Consider the following 16,807-nt stretch of genomic DNA (forward strand, 5'->3'; position numbering starts at 1 on the left):
AAATTGTGGATTGTTTGTATTATTTTGAACGTTGATAGAACTATAATCTACAATACAGATATGAAAGTGTTAAAGTACTATCACCTCTAATTACCACTACTAAAGGAATGAAAATTATGTTTGCTTCTCCTAAAGTAATAATTGGAAAGTAAAAATCGTCCCTGTTATCAGGAGTGAACATATTATACCCACTTTTATGTCCCAATTCTAGGTACAGGCTAAATATTTTCTGATATAGGTACGTAGCGAAGCGATGTCGATGCATTCACAATACCGCACTCTGGGGACCTTTTGCGAATAGCACGAAGATTTCCATTCAAAAAGTAACCTATACAGAATGTACGAATTCCATAAAATATTCAACTTATAAGTCAAACCATCATGAACAGAACGAAGCGTAATCTTATAAACTTCCACCCAAAACAGAATTTATTCAAGCCCAGATGTGATTCCCTCAGTATCAGCAAAGTAATTCGTTTTATACACATAGGTACATAGAATTTCTTTGAAAATGGCCGCCGTATCCGTCCTTTGTTGGGTACAGAGTGATAAATATCTTATAGCTAAGGTGAGGCGGGAATAAATCCGGTAAAACTTGTATTCTTGATAGATGATCACGAATTTTTCACGATCCCTCGCGTAATCTTAAAACACCTTGTTTTTCCTTCTTTCCTCTAAATTTTTTGGCGTGAAACCGGCTGGAATTCGATGTGCATATTTTTTGTAACTTTGAATCAGATAAAGTATAGAAGTTGGCGAAAGGGTTTTTATTTTCTTTTTAACTTTTCGTGAGACATACTAAATTAATTTATTTCGTTATCGGCTTACTGATGTAACTGTTTAAGCAGCAGTAGTCGTGTGTCGTAAAATTCTGCTCATGAATATGAGCCTCTAGCATGGCTTGAAATCGCAGCGGTAAGTCCCCTCTTTGAGGAGTGGCTAGAGAGGCGCCACGGCGTCCTCACCTACCGCCTGACGCAGGTGCTTACCGGACATGGGAGTTTCGGTAGGTTCCTGTTCCTTATTGGGCGGGAGGAAACGCCCGGGTGTCATCACTGTGAGGACCGCCCGGAGGACACGGTAGAACATACGGTGGCGGTGTGCCCTGCGTGGGCAGAGCACCGCCAAGTCCTCAGGGATGTGGTCGGCGACGGCGACCTCTCGCGCCCGGCACTGGTTCAGGCCATGGTGCGGAGCGAGAGGGACTGGGAGCTAAGCTAGCTAAGGAGGAGGCGGGGCGCGTGAGAGAACAAACCTCCTCACGCCCCAGCCGTCGCGAGAGACACTCCGGGCGTAGGGGATCGCGAGACGATCTCCGGCCACCGTAAGTGCGGGCCTGCGGACGGCGAGCAAGGGTAGCTCGCCGCCCGAACAGATCCAGACCCGTACCCGTGCGTGCGGCGCGTCGCGTTCCGCGCGCGCCTCAAAGAGCCATCAGACCACCACAGATGGGGCCCAGCAGGGCTGATGCCTGATCCGGAGCTGCGGACTACCTAGCGGGTTTACCGGAGCTCCGGGTCGAAAAGCAGGAGAAGGAACGGGGTGGTTTTTAGTCAGTAAGAGTCTGACACTCCCTCTCGCCTTGCCCAAGGCGGGAGAAGTCATTGGACGATTTTCCCCCATCAAAAAAAAAAAAAAATAGCATGGCTTGAAAATAATCGAGTTTCTCATCAAACAGTTATGTGAGTAAGCCAATAACATAATAATTAATTGGCGGATATTTTATTGGATGTATCTTAAATCAGTTAAAATTACAATCTACTTTGAAATACTTGAATATAACATCAAACTAAACTTCGAAACTAACCAAACTGGCCATTTATGTCGGTAAAGTTGACCGAGTCTGGCCACATTAGAACATTTACTGGGAGACGTAAGACGTTGTATTGAATTATTCATGCGTTCGCCAGTGACACCGTCCTGTCAGCATTTTAGTTTGGTAGGTTTTGGTATCTTCCTTCTATATAGCACATAGGTACTAAGTATGTATGCACTTTGTTCCTAGATATGCACTAACTAACCACTTACTGAGAAAAAGTGTTTTTTATGTCATAAAAGTTTCTTTTTATGGAATTGGGGATAAATGAGCAGATGAGTTACCTGATGGTAAACGATCATCGCGCCCATGAACACCCGCAGCACCAGAGGTGCGTGGCCGGCCTTTTAACAGGAAATACGCTCTTTTCTTAAAGTTTTAAGGTCGTATTGGTTCGGAAAGGTTGTTTGACGAGTAGCCGCTAATATTCGGATTTCGGATTAAAGTCCTAAATCAAGCATAATAATTTTTTGATTGCTATGCCATATTATGCAATATTCTTTATTGCAAGATTATGTTTCTGTAATGTTTTGTTCAACAATGTAATACCTCTCAGGTAAGAATATTTCTTCATATTTTACATCAAGGTCGCGAGCTCCGATAACCTCATCTTTAAGCTTAATCCTATCCATCAATTTGTTAGCCGAGTCGATATTTGATAAAGGATATTGGTTTTCTTTTTACAAAGTACCTACAACATTTGTGTGCTATTTGTAAAAAAAGATAGATTTATGTGTAGATATTTGTAGTACACTAACTCCTCAAGTAGGTAATTAGTGTCTACTTGAGATAAATAGATACATTTATAAAATCTACACCATGAAAAATCGCCGTACTCAACTCAAAGTCATTTGATGGTTACTTAACCCAACCCTTAGTTATTGTTTGCGGATCAAAATCGTTACTACGGTTAAATGTCTCTGAGTACGACAGTAGGTCCTTACAAAGCACATTTAGTTTCGATTTAAAATAACTCGTAGAAACTTTCACCTATCTTTTAAAATCCATAGGATTTTCGATCGACCAGCCATACAACTAAGTTACAAGATCAATACAGCAATTATTAGAATAAGTCGTTAAAATGGTCTATTGAAGTCATTTGCAAACATTAATTCTATCAGTAGAGCCAGTCGGGAACATTTATTGGTTCTCTTAGTTTTACAGCGGGAAAACCGATAAAACTCAAAGTACTTTTATTTCATTATCATCCGTCGTCGTTCCAGTAACGTAGTTAAGTAGCTGGTATCATAATAGTACGACTTTTTAATCTCCGAATGGGTAAGTAGAGTTATTTATATAATGCGTCCACTATTCACTAGTTCATAGTCCCATGTAACATGAAGTTATGTGGAGTCAGGGTATCTAATATGAAGCCAAGATACATACACTAACCGGAGCTGCGGACTGCCTAGCGGGTTACCGGGGCTCCGGCTCGAAAGGCAGGAGTAGGAACGGGGTGGTTTTCAGTATGAGTCTGACACTCCCTCTCACCTCTCCCATGGCGGGAGAAGTTATGGGATGATTTTCTCCCCTCAAAAAGGGTACATACACTGAGCATAATTCCAAACTCAATGCTATCACTTAAACATTTTCAAATAAACTCAAAACACCCAATAATTCGATGGGACGACTGACTAGATCGAAGTAAAAACACTAAGTTTGGAATTGTTGAAAAGACTGAAAGTATAGGCTAATGCCCTATTGCGTGAGTCCACCTTTACCTGCTCATACAGATATAAGTAGTGTAAGTAAAAAATATGTTTGTCAGGTAACTTACTAAATATAGGAAAAAACTAGCATAAATATGAAATGAGGTATAAAAGAGCAGCATCCATCTGCACGAGAGTCACGTTATAATGCGGTTGTCCTATGCATTATCTAGGTTAGGAGGTCAGTCTAGGTAAATATAATACCTTTATTCCATCTCTGTTAACTTGTGAGATAAAATTATATGGAAACTTGGTTGTTTTTTTTTAGATTTAACGAGAATTGGTGAGGTCACTAGTAACATCATTAGAACTAAACTAAACTAAGAAAAAAAAAATTAAAAGCATGGTAATATCCCGTTTTAAGTTCTAATGGTGAGAATATTATTGAACAAACAGTGATAACTCATTGATCAAAAGCTATTATATACTCATACAACAAACTATTAAGTCCGCTTTAAGTTAGTACTAGATCATCATACAATATGTCACCTTCTGATACCTAAAGTCTCTACCACTTCAGGTAGAGGTACACAAATAAAATGTTATGAATCCGTGCTGTTACGCTCATATAGATACATGCCCCGTTTCCATTCGACGGTCCCAGAGACTACACTTACGACACCCACAGAAAGAATAGACGTGAACAAATGTCCTACCGTACTATGCCTTCACCACGATTTTAGTTATTTAATAAGACAACATAGGGTTCGATTCCCGGGTCGGGTAAAATATTACTGAGCTTTTTTCGGCTTTTCGAAAATATCTCAGTAGTAGCACGGAGCCTGGAGATTTGTCCAGTATATGGCAATAGGCTCACCACCTATTACATGGGACTTATAAATTGTGAAAAGTGAGTGTACATTGTATGACGGCATTACGTGCCGTAATGTGCACCTCTGCCTACCCCTTCGGGGATAAAAGGCGTGACGCTGCACGTAATTAGACAACATACACCTTTAAAACAAAACCAATTACCTAACTACAAACAAAATCAATAAAAACATATCACAAAAACGGACACCAAAATAAAACAATAGCCATCATTGACAAAAACAGGGTAAGAATGTCACTTATTTATTTGTTCGGTAACAATTTGGTACTGTGGAGATAATACACATGTAGGGTTGACCCTCGTCACAACGCGTCACTGACAACACATTACACGGAAACTAAAAATATTACAGCCCTGTTATACTTTATTACGAGCACATTATATAACATTAATTTTGATACAAATTAGGGTCGTTGAGAGTTTTGAGTTAGTGTTTTGTTTGTGGAATTTGATTAGTAACTTAGTACTACGGCTACCTGTGACTATTATTGAAATGTGACTGTAAGGGTTCTTTTCCACCAGAGATGTGCAGCTATGCTACGAAGATGAAATAGCTAAGCTGTAAAACTATATAACCGTTTCCACTGATACTAAGCGAGTGCGAGAAAGATGCGCAGGTTAAGTATATAAGCCATCCATGGTACGCATCTTTCCAAATAAAAAAACAACTTATTTTAAATAAAGTATGATGTGTACCAACAAATATGATTTGTGGAAGACCAACGCATCCACAGCAACGTAGTGTAATCGCTGGTCGAAAAGCACCCTAAAGCTTGGAGTCTCGAGTTCAATCTTAGACATTGCATCTCACCTATTCATAGAAGGCATTTAAGAAGACAAAGATACAATGTAATGTATACCTTATGATTATCAAATCAAAGAACAATGTAAGACTGTTTTTCTATAATTTAAAATTCCTAATTCAGTCAGACAGTCGGTTGACACATGGTTGTTAATTCCCGTGTGAGTATGTTACGCTCAAAAAATAAATTCACCTATCCGAAGCTGAATTACGGTACGTACGTGATACTATGGTATGTTGTTATATATATTTCACGGGGGTGATATCCCATGGGCGCAAAACGATAGAATATTTAATTGACCTTATCCGACATTTTATCGATCCACGTGGAGGACTAAGGGGGAGGCCTTTGTTTAGCAGTGGGCGTCTCTCGACTGATGAAGATGATGATGATGATACAACATCTTAAATGTTAAAATATTAAATTCACGTTTACTCTGAATACAGTCTACGATACATAGGTAGTTAAAACGGTCTCAACAAACTTGCTAACCCAATAAAGTTTAAAATTCTAGCAGTTATTACTAGAACTATGAATCAACAAAGTTCATCGAACTAGGTTGCTGATAAAGCAAATCCCCATGAACAAGGTAAATAGACCCAAAAATAGACTGCCGACAACCTAAAATGCCAAAGGAAACAAATTAAAACAGGGCCCATTACTAAACCCCTAGTTGTTTCAGCAAATCAGCCTTTTATCCATAGCCGAGGTAGTGTAACGAAATAATTTTCGGTTCAAGTCGTTAAGCCTCCATAAAGGTCCACTTTGTACCCTGTAAAACGCTCATTTTGAACCCAAAGAATATTGTTTACACTCTGTACCCATTTTGGTGTTTATGAAACATTCTGTATATATTTTTTGCATAAATATCGTAATATACACCTTTTTATTATAATAGTCTGTTAATTTATAGATACGCAAATAAAGTTCACTTTAAGTTTCGGTTCTTATTAGTACTTTATGTACAAAGTAAAGAGACATGCAATTGAGTCATAACTTTAAAAAATGCGGATATATAAAATGCTTAATCAGTGAACTTCTATCGCCACCTTTTTATAAACATTCAATCAGTATTTTCGTCTGTATCCCTGCGTATATAAGCACTGATATCACATACATATTACATGTAAACTCAAAACGTTTATATGAACCAAATACAGAGTTCCAATCTAGAATTAAACGTACAAACGTTGCGCATTAACCACCAACTCGAGTGAAAATACCCATTTATTTATGTCCCATAATAAACAACTAGCGAACAAGTAAACTCTCGTAATAGGACATCAGTTAGCGATCCTACTGATATAATAGCAATAAGCTCTGACAATAGGCTTTCAGGCAGTCTGGAATTGTGCCAACCACAATCCAATAACACTATACCCGGGATTGAAACTGGATTTATCACGTGCTCAGTAATCGCACAGCAATAAAGCTTTCTGTAACAATAATAACATCATTGGTAGTACGATTTTCGGAGCGTCTGTTGTGATGATTATGGGCCCCGGTTGTAGCTCGAAACTAGTTGAATGATTTAGTTTTTTTCTCTTAATTTTAATTTTCAATCGAAAATTGGGAGCATTTAAAAAAATGATTATGATATTTATATTATATTGGCTCTGCTCCGACACATTAAGTATTTTTGTAACTTACTGGAGCTGTTTTTGTTTATGCATGAGACAATGTTTTTGATATGAATTTTTTTTTTGCATTTATATTGGCTTATTTTAAATCTCTTTAACACTATCTAACCAGGTATTTTTTTAGTTCATCTTAAAGACTAACTTTGTACCCAGTGAGTGCCAATTAAGAGAAGCACCAAACTACTTAACTGTCCCCTTAATGGTTAATAGTTTAGAGGCCATTGAAGAGTTAGTAAGTACTTAATGGAATAGCCGTGTACAAGTGGAATAGTGGTGTTATTATTCACTTTTCATTGGTTATGTAATGATTAGAGGCTTTTTTCCGGAGTTGAGTAATATCAAGAAGACTGGAATTAGGCTTTTTACGGAATGAGAAACAAACTAGTAGACGGTGAGACGGACCTAGTGGTAAGCGATCAGTGCCGCCCATACACACCCGCAGCACTAGAGGATTCATAAGCTCAATGCACTTAATATAATCATTTCTATAAATATATTGAATTTGTGCAGCTCTACCCTTTCGATTTCAGGGATTAAAAGATATCAAAGTCCTTAGAAATAAAAGGTTAATCTTTCATGTGTATTTTATTTCACTGTTTCTTTTTGTTTCTTCTTTTATTATTTTGTATTATATAAGTATTTATGTGTCTGTTTTTCTTTTTTTTAATCCATGTCTTATGTTGAATAAATGATTTGTTTATTTCTTTTCATGTTTTTACTAGGTAAAACACGAAAGGTTTCATCAATATTACTCAGGTACTATGTTATTGAGATTGCCGATAAATTACAAGTCTAACTTAGTTACTAGGTAACGGTAAGTAAGCAAAAGTTTTGCTTGTTTATGTTTTGACTTGATCGCTCGAACAATTTGGAAGTAATCAGTTTTCCATATTATTTAAATATTATATATTGTGTACCAATTATTTGTGTAAGAACTTATATGGTGTTTTGCTACTTTTAGCTTTTCCGGATATGTTTGCTTCAAGCACCTACCACTGGTATGTCTCTGCATCACCCAAAGGTTTGGATAGTAGAAAATGCCTACGACATTAAGCCCGTCTTGTATCCACATTTTATATGCATGAAAGTACAACCTAAAGAAATAACTTGCTTAATGCCATGGAATTTGAAACAAGACAAATTACTAATTTTATGACTCTCAAATTACCGGGATTGGGACCAGTAGGGCTTTCCTAAAAATCTAGAGCCAGTTTGGCGGCATTCACTTTACTTACATTAACGAATTTAAACCTTCCTAATAAATACTACAGAAAATTAAATACAGATACTATTTATATTTACTGTCGCCATTTCATCTCATTTCCAACAAAAATCTCATAGGCCTAATCTTTAAAAGATTTGTCCTTTATCCTTTATAAAAACTGGAAACGACGTAACTTGATTAAGCTATAGCCAAGCCACCGAGAACCCACTTCAATTCAGTCGTAGTCCGACTCATTTGTGAAACGGCTGCGTCATTGCGGAACCCAAATTCATTAACGGAGACGAACCCGCCAGTCATCGAGCCCGCAAAACGTTTTGACTAATCTTTTGGAAAAACAAATCAAGAGATTATTTTTTGATTATAAATATCGTCACGCCTTTTGTCTCTGAAGGGGTAGGCAGAGGTGCATTAGGGCACGTTATGTCACGCACTGTACAATGTACACTCATTTTTCACCTATGTGAGCACATTTCCAGACTTCGTGCTACTACTGGAAAATCTTCGAAATACCGAAAAAAATTTGGCCGGCAGTTGCACTTGCGACCACTCGGCCAACTATGTAGTCCGTTTTTAAATTCTGTTTTTCGGCTGCCACACTTGCATGTGATTCAAGTGACGTTGTTTTGTTTCTTTAACTTTTACCCTGTTTTTGAAGACAATTTCCAAAGAAGTAGAACAAGTAACACATAAACAAATAAATATGTACTGAAATTAAGATAAAAACCTTCACATCTTTACTTTAAAGCCAGCAATCAAAGCCGGTCAACATTTGTAAGCAAAAACAGAACAATCTGCCACTTTAATTGAATCTATCATAATTATTTAAAACAAAAAATATAAATGAAATCTTTTAACAATTAACTGCCCGTCTCTCCTTCTTAATAAGTCTACCAAACAGACAGACAACGTTTTTATACCCACTCAAAGTGAGTACTTACAATGTTACCTAAAACAAATGCTCAAAAGCTTTTTGGTTCAGTTATAAAAACAAAGATATTTACACGGCCCTCTCACTCCGAATCATAATGAAGCCAAACTTATTAGTACCTAGTCTTGTTTTGTTTTCTAACAACAATAAACGCTGAAATAACTGGACCATTTCTTTCACTCAAAGAATATGTCTGACTCGTCATCAAGAGTCTTGTGAGTGTCCACTTTTGGAGTCTTTTGGAGTAAGGGTTCTCTATATAAGAGGGTGTTTCCATACATCTCTCTTCGAAGATGGCAGTATACGAAGAACAATTTTGTAAGAGAGTACTGCTGCTCGGTTTATGTAGGTTCAGCTTCTTTTGTTTATAATTCTATTTATATTAGTTCTCCACGGACTCTTGGTCCGTGCCCTTGTCATATATTTTGTCGATTTAGCTTAGACACTGCAAGAAAAATATTCGATTTTGCTGTCAACCAGACGACAAAAGACTCTGATGACTCTAGCTGAATTTGTAACAAATATGTCCAAGAACAGTAATGGTACAAAATCTTACTTCGAAACAAACATTTCCCTTACCAAACAGTATCATTAAAAATTAAAACACCGAACAAAATTTACATAAGCCACGAAAATAAATGGCGTTCTCTGGTTAAACGAGCGCAACTTAGCAATTAGCAAAAAGCCTTCAATATTGCCGAAGTTGACATACCATTTAATACCTTCGGGCGGACCTAATGAGACCTTGGATACTTGCAAACAGAGCGGGATTTACGAGCGGCCATTGACGATGAAATAGCGAATGTTTGGCGAGAACTTGGTGAATGGTTTTTTTATGAAAAAGCAAGTAGACGTCTCACCTGATGGTAAGCAATCATCGCCGCCCATGGACACTTGAAACACCAAAGGCGTTACAAGTGCGTTGCCGGCTTTTTAGGGGTTAGGAATTTAAGGGTTGTTTTTCGGGAATCGGAGATTGGGAAAGGAGGAATTGGGCCTCCGGTAACCTCACTCATACAACAAAACACAACGCAAGCGTTATTTCACGTCAGTTTTCTGTGAGGCCGTGGTGTCACTCCGGTCGAGCCGGCCTATTTGTGCCGAAGTATGGCTCTCCCACACTTACTACACTATATTTGCAAACAGAGCGGGATTTACGAGTAGCCATTGACAATGAAATAGCGAATGTTTGGCGAGAACTTGGTAAATGGTTGCAGGATAGCAACCTAATTAGTCGGTCGACGGAACAATAATTGATGGGCCGACTCCCACCGACTTCTAGACTACACAACTTGTTTTGACAACACAACTTCGAATCGACTTGGAAGACTTTTATGCCTTTTTGATGACCAAGTTGGGAAGGAATAGGAATTTAGAGTGGAAGGAAAACGTGTATTTTATACTGATGACTTTTGTTGATTGATTTCATGGAATTATATTTGCATAACAATTTGATACGTAAAAAACTTAGTATTTAATGTCACTTTATTGATTAAGTAATGTTAAGGCTATTATACTCAACCAGGGAGGTCCTTATGAGCATATACTGCTGAGCCACGGCGGCAGATATATGAATAATTCCGATGTCGAAATGACGATGAGTCCAGGTTACGTGTGGCTACATTTATTTTAATGTAGAAGGACTTGAATGTCTTTCTACGTACCTATTTTCCTTCAATACAGATGAAAATACTCCTTAAAAATAAATAATAGATATATTTACAAACGTATACACAGTCTTACATACAAAGGGAAGTCAATATTAGTCGAACCGAACCCAATTTCGGGGTTACCGAGTTAGACAGTTCGACATTTCTCGATTACTATGTCATTTCGATTCCAAAACAAATTTCCTTTTTTCATCTCCTTCTATAAATTACTGAACAAGATAACGTTTCCTTTGTTTTCAAATTAGACTAATCTTTACCTACGTCTAGGTTTATTTCGGTTGTTCAAACACCTAAGCAACATTAAGCTATTTAGAGCTTAAGGCTTTATTTATCTAGGGTCCATTAAAACCTCAATTACTGAACGTTCCCAGAGACTTAGAAAGTTATTTTACGAAAATACCCGCACGTCAAACTTGAGGATTTTCTTTTCTTAGCTTTGTGACCAGCTATGAATAAACCATCGGATCATTTCTTGTGGGATTATATCAGGAGAATAGACCACGTCTTCCTATTGTATACCTACCTATTTTATTTCCAATCATGGGATACTTCGTAGACTTTAATATTATATTTCGAGACATATAAATCTTTGGTTTTTATCAAAACTTAATGCAACACATTGTAACTCTGTCTTAAAAAAACATCTAGTAAACATCTTTAACAATAGTTATGCCGCATGAATGATTATTATTTTCGTTGCGATTTTTTTTTTTATTTGTTTTAATACTCGGTAAACCTAGCCACCTCTTGCTTTTTGTTGCACATTCCCCAAATTCGAGATTTAACCCTGATTGACGTATTATGCAGACAAATTCACACTACATTAATTAATGATAAGTACACTGAAATTGCCGCCACACAGTCATAAACATCACAACGCAAAAGTTGACTTGAAAAGTAAACTCGAAACAGGAATAGAACCGCGATCAATCCATCAATACTTGTGCAAGTTGGTGGCAGTTGAGAAGTACATTGACTGCTCAGTGGCGGCTGATTGATCACCAGTCACCAGCCGTTTGTCGAGCGATCACTGTGGGTAATAAAACTCAAAAGAAATTAAGAACTTCTCGCTTTTATGGGTTCGGTAAGAGTGTCCTCATGATAAAATATAGGTACTCTCTCTGAGGTGCGATTTAATATATAATAGTTAAGTTGTGAAACTATGTGACCGTTTCCATTGATACTAAGCTATGTAGGTGTGCGAGTAAGATATACTATGAAGATGCGCCGCCGTAAAGTAGTTGTGCGAGGAAGATGCGTAGCTCGAGTATGCAATGTATCGATAGTAGGGAAGCCATCCATAGCACGCATCTTTCCATATAAAAAACATAGCTTAGCTGAGTCCGTTTCCACCAATCCTAAGCTATGTGTACCAATGAATATGATTGGTGGAAGCCAAACGCATCCACAGCAACGTAGCATAACACACCTCTGGTGGAAAAACACTCTAATTGTCTAAATATCAGCGCTTACATAAAGACCTAAAGATAGAACCTATATCCTACACTAACGTAAACTAAACAATACACCTACAGTACAAATTAAACAAACTTAGACTATTACCACACACATAGTTTGGTTTGTAATTACCTACATAATGGACACCGTGGTCTCACAGACCCTAGATTACTGCTACACCTACGAACCCGACCCTACATAGTTACAGGGTTAGGTATACTTTAGGCCCCGTAACGAGGATAAAGCTACTTAGAGTATAAACGTCTACACGTCAACCGAACATACACTTTTAAATATACTAGTGGTCGCCTAGTGGTTGAAATTCAACCATATACAATACCACTTAACATACGTTCAAGGATAATTTTTATTTAACTCAAACTCAAACAAACTCTTTTATAAAACTCTATTCATATGAGACGTCAATATCATCGCAATGTCTATCGATTTTGACGTTTTGTCAAATACGATCAGATACTATGCATTAGGGTGGAGTGAAAAAATCTTTTTCTTAATTTGAAGTTTCCTGTGTTTTCAAACATTGACCCATAGTAATAGAAATGTTCATGCAAAATTACAGCTTTCTAACTCAATATCTTGAGGTGGCGCATTAGGTATGAAGTTTGAAAAAAATAACAAAAGTAGAGTTACAAGCCAATATTTATTTCTAACTATATTACCATACATTTAAATGAATTTAAACTTTAAACCACTAGAATAATAAAATACTATATGAAATTACCATAAAAATAAAATTTTGATGTCCAGTATCAGAGGTTCCAGTGTCTTCATTTTGGCAAAAATACTGAGATTTAGTGTCAAAAATAGGTATTTCTTGCCTGGATTTTATTTTAGTACGGGTGAAGCCATTTCTATCATCGGGTCCACAAACAGATGCCGAAGCCTCCGTTATACGTTTGACACACCTTTCTACTGTTTTAGTAGACTCAATTAATTATTATGATTTGATAGAATTGGCGAAAAAAAGACAACCTCCTCTAACAATGAAATACAGCGACTCGGAAATCACTACAATGATTGTACCTGGAGGTAAATTGTTTGAAATTGAGAAGTATCCTTGCCACACTCAAGCAGTAAAGGTGTGTCAAACGTATAGCAGAGGCTTCGGCGTCTGTTTGTGGACCCGATATATTTTGCAGCAAACTCATCATATTATCGCTTCTTAATTTCATGACATCGCATAGATTGAGTTGTCATCTTATCTACAGAACCAATGTACATTTTGCGCTCATTTCGTTGACCTTTTAAGAAGTTTTCCTCAGCAGCAGGTGCTTTATTCACACATTTGCATACTTCTCGGGATAAATATATACGTGGCGCGATATAAAAAAAAATTGTAAAATATTGCTTTTTGGGGCATTGCGTAACATTTTACATATTTGTACTTTTGAAAGTACAAAATAGACAACCTAGACACGACTTGTTGATGGATAATTGTAGAGATAGATGCCTTATTCTATATCGCTTTACTATAGAAAGTCAAAGTCAAAATTATTTATTACAAATAGACCGGGAAGGCACTTTTGAACGCCAAAGCAAATATTACAATGTAAAGAAAACAAAATGTCTGTCTGTCGGTCAGTCCTCTAGTTGCTCTATTTGCTCGTTCCAAAGTGTAGATTCGTATGGAGAAGAACGAGCAAGAAACTCCATAGGTCTTTTACAGTCAGGTTCACAATACAATAGTTGGCTAAAAGCAATCATTTCACATTTTTCTTCTAAGGATCCTTTCCATCATTCAATTCTAACATATTGTTTTTTATCTATAAGTAGTGTTTTATCACATCACAATATGTAGGTAACATAAATTACCGTTTAATTTGATTGGATCGCCAAGTAAAGGACATCAGAAGTCTTTGCCCGTTTTAGGCATTTTTTAATAAAATTTACTTAACTTTGGCACTATTTTACAAGTATATATTAAAGTTTTATAAGAAAATACTGAATTTGCATACGAGATAACACTTAGTAGAAGTTAAAAACAATACATTTGTAAGGAAAACATATAAGCACAACTCTTTTTTGTGGGAGGTCTTAAAAGTAAAAATATGAATTTTCTAGAAACTATTTCCTCGATGCGCCACCTGAAGATAATGTCGTAGAGCTTTGATTTTTTGCATAAACAAAGCTTTTACATATGGTCACCAATTAATAATACAGGACAAATGAATAGAGAAAAAAAATTTTTTTTGGTATGTTTCACTCCACCCTACTATGCATGTGTGTGTAATGTTTTATTTATTGATTTAATGTACTTTATAAGCATTATTTTTGAAAAATATTAGCGTTTCGCACTTCTCCTACACATAAACTATAAGTGTACCAAATTTTATGCTCCTACGTCCGCGTAATTTTCGTAAAAAGCGGTCCAAAGTTTTTGCATCACGTAATATATAGATGAATGATTTAGAAATTTATTTTTATAATAACTATCGTGCGATATATTAAATTAACTAAAAATTACGGTTGTGATCTTCGACTTTATGTATTAAAGTAGAAATTGTATAAACATTTTCGTATATTGAAGGTTGTGATAAAATATTAAATTTATGTCAGCCCTAACGTAGTCCTTATAATTTTCCAATGTTTGCATTCGATTATTAATACCAACAAAATGTTGTAAGCATTTATCGTAAATTAAACATACTCTAGCAATTTTAGGTATGCAATGCAACGTCACGCCGTTTATCCCCGAAGGGGTAGGCAGAGGTGCACATTACGACATGCCACTATACAATGTACACCCAATGTACAATTTTAGGTATGTAATACATTATTATATTTAAAATACATTTAGTAGAACTTCTTTTTTAAGTAGAACTTCTTAAACATTAGCATGCAATAAGGCCTCCGGTAACCTTACTCATACAACGAAACACAACGCAAGTTGTTTCACGACGGTTTTGTGTGAGGCCGTGGTATCACTTCTGTTGACCCGCCCCATTCGTACCGAAGCATGGCTTTCCCACTCTTGAAACAACCGAAAAATGCAGGTGTTTCATAGATCAGAGTCCTCCAGTAACCACTCAACCAACACTTACTTATTCATAATATCAAAATCGTAAACATGCTGCTTCGATTTTAACAATATTATATTAAAAGCAAATTCTTAATCATATTTACGTATCGATCACTAATTTGGAATGTAACCCGTTCCGCGCTAATTAATTTAATTATCGGCTGGCACAATTAGAAAAGCTATAATAACGATCGACGCAGATACCATATTAATCTAATTTATCGTCTACTCAAGTGATTCTCAGTAATTAATTTGTATAATATTAATCAACTAGCTTCTGCCTGCGGCTTCGCCCGCATGGGATGAAAAGTATCCTATCACCCAAGGCTCGGTAGGAGTGATACCACGGCCTCACAGAAAACCAACGTGAAACTACGGTTGTGTTGTGTTTCAACGTGTGAGTGAGGTTACTGGAGGCCCAATTACCCCCTTTCCCAATCTTCTCAATCTCCGATTCAAAAGGCTGGCAACGCATTTGTAACGCCTCTAGTGTTTCGGGTGGCCGCGGGCTGCGGCGATTGCTTATCATCAGGTGATCTGCTATCTGCTCGCATTATATCATAAAATAAACTTCTCACACGCAGAAGATTAATTAGCTATACCTACTTTAGTTTCCTATACTCCAATACCAACATACAAAACTAAATACAAACAAAAACAAAATAGAATTCCCGGAAAACAAGAATAACAGAATTGAATACGTCCGCATTTCGGAACAGGGATATTAAACACGCCAGAAAATGCCCCCTAACACCTTTTGAACCCCCAAAAGCTGTTCACAAAGTTGTAAATGTTACCCCATCGACCACCGTACAGGGAAATCTTACTGGGAATGTATGGGCATACTTTATGACGCAGCTCCTGACAAGCACATCAAAATACCCCTTTATGGAAATTTTCTGTAACAGATTTTGAACCTTATGTTCCCCAGTTATAAAGTTGAAAATTGATTAAAGCATTTCGACTGTTAAGGGTAGCGTGATGTGCGTGCATTTGCACCGACCTATGTGTATGTTGCTCTAAAAATAGAATGTAGGTAGAGGTTTTCCTGTTTCCTCTCTGATTTGAAATCTGAGAATGGTGATGTTCTTTCCGTATTTATCCTTTCGTCATTAAGTGGGTTCGTGTATAAGCCCACTTAATAAAAATAAAGAAATGATAAAATAGAATACTCTTTTTTTGAGGGGGGAAAATTATCCAATGACTTCTCCCGCCTTGGACGAAGCGAGAGGGAGTGTCAGACTCTTACTGACCAAATCCACCCTGTTCCTACTCCTGCTTTTCGAGCCGGAGCCCCGGTAATCCATTAGGCAGTCCGCAGCTCCGGGTCAAAATAAAATACTCTATGATTTGACTCTTAACACGTTAACCATCCGTACAAGTCACTACGCGATCCAAGTTAGTGGAGGATTTCCTCTCAATGGTTTTCAATCGGCTGACAAAGGCTTATAGTATCCAATTTGTATTATGTCTGTCTGTGGCTACATTCCCGGCAAGTATTTATAAAACAATACAGTAAAGTTATTGCCATTTAAGAAGCTTAACGTCCAATACGTCCATTCACTCTGTCCCATTCAGAATCGCTCTGTGTATTGTGAAAACCACGTAAAACTCAATACAGTTGCTTTTAACTTTATCGCAAATAGTCAGACGTGGTAATATTCATTCATTCATATATCTATATAT

The sequence above is a fragment of the Spodoptera frugiperda genome, chromosome 6 (genome assembly GCF_023101765.2).
Source record: "Spodoptera frugiperda isolate SF20-4 chromosome 6, AGI-APGP_CSIRO_Sfru_2.0, whole genome shotgun sequence".
NCBI classification, from domain to species: Eukaryota; Metazoa; Arthropoda; class Insecta; order Lepidoptera; family Noctuidae; genus Spodoptera; species Spodoptera frugiperda.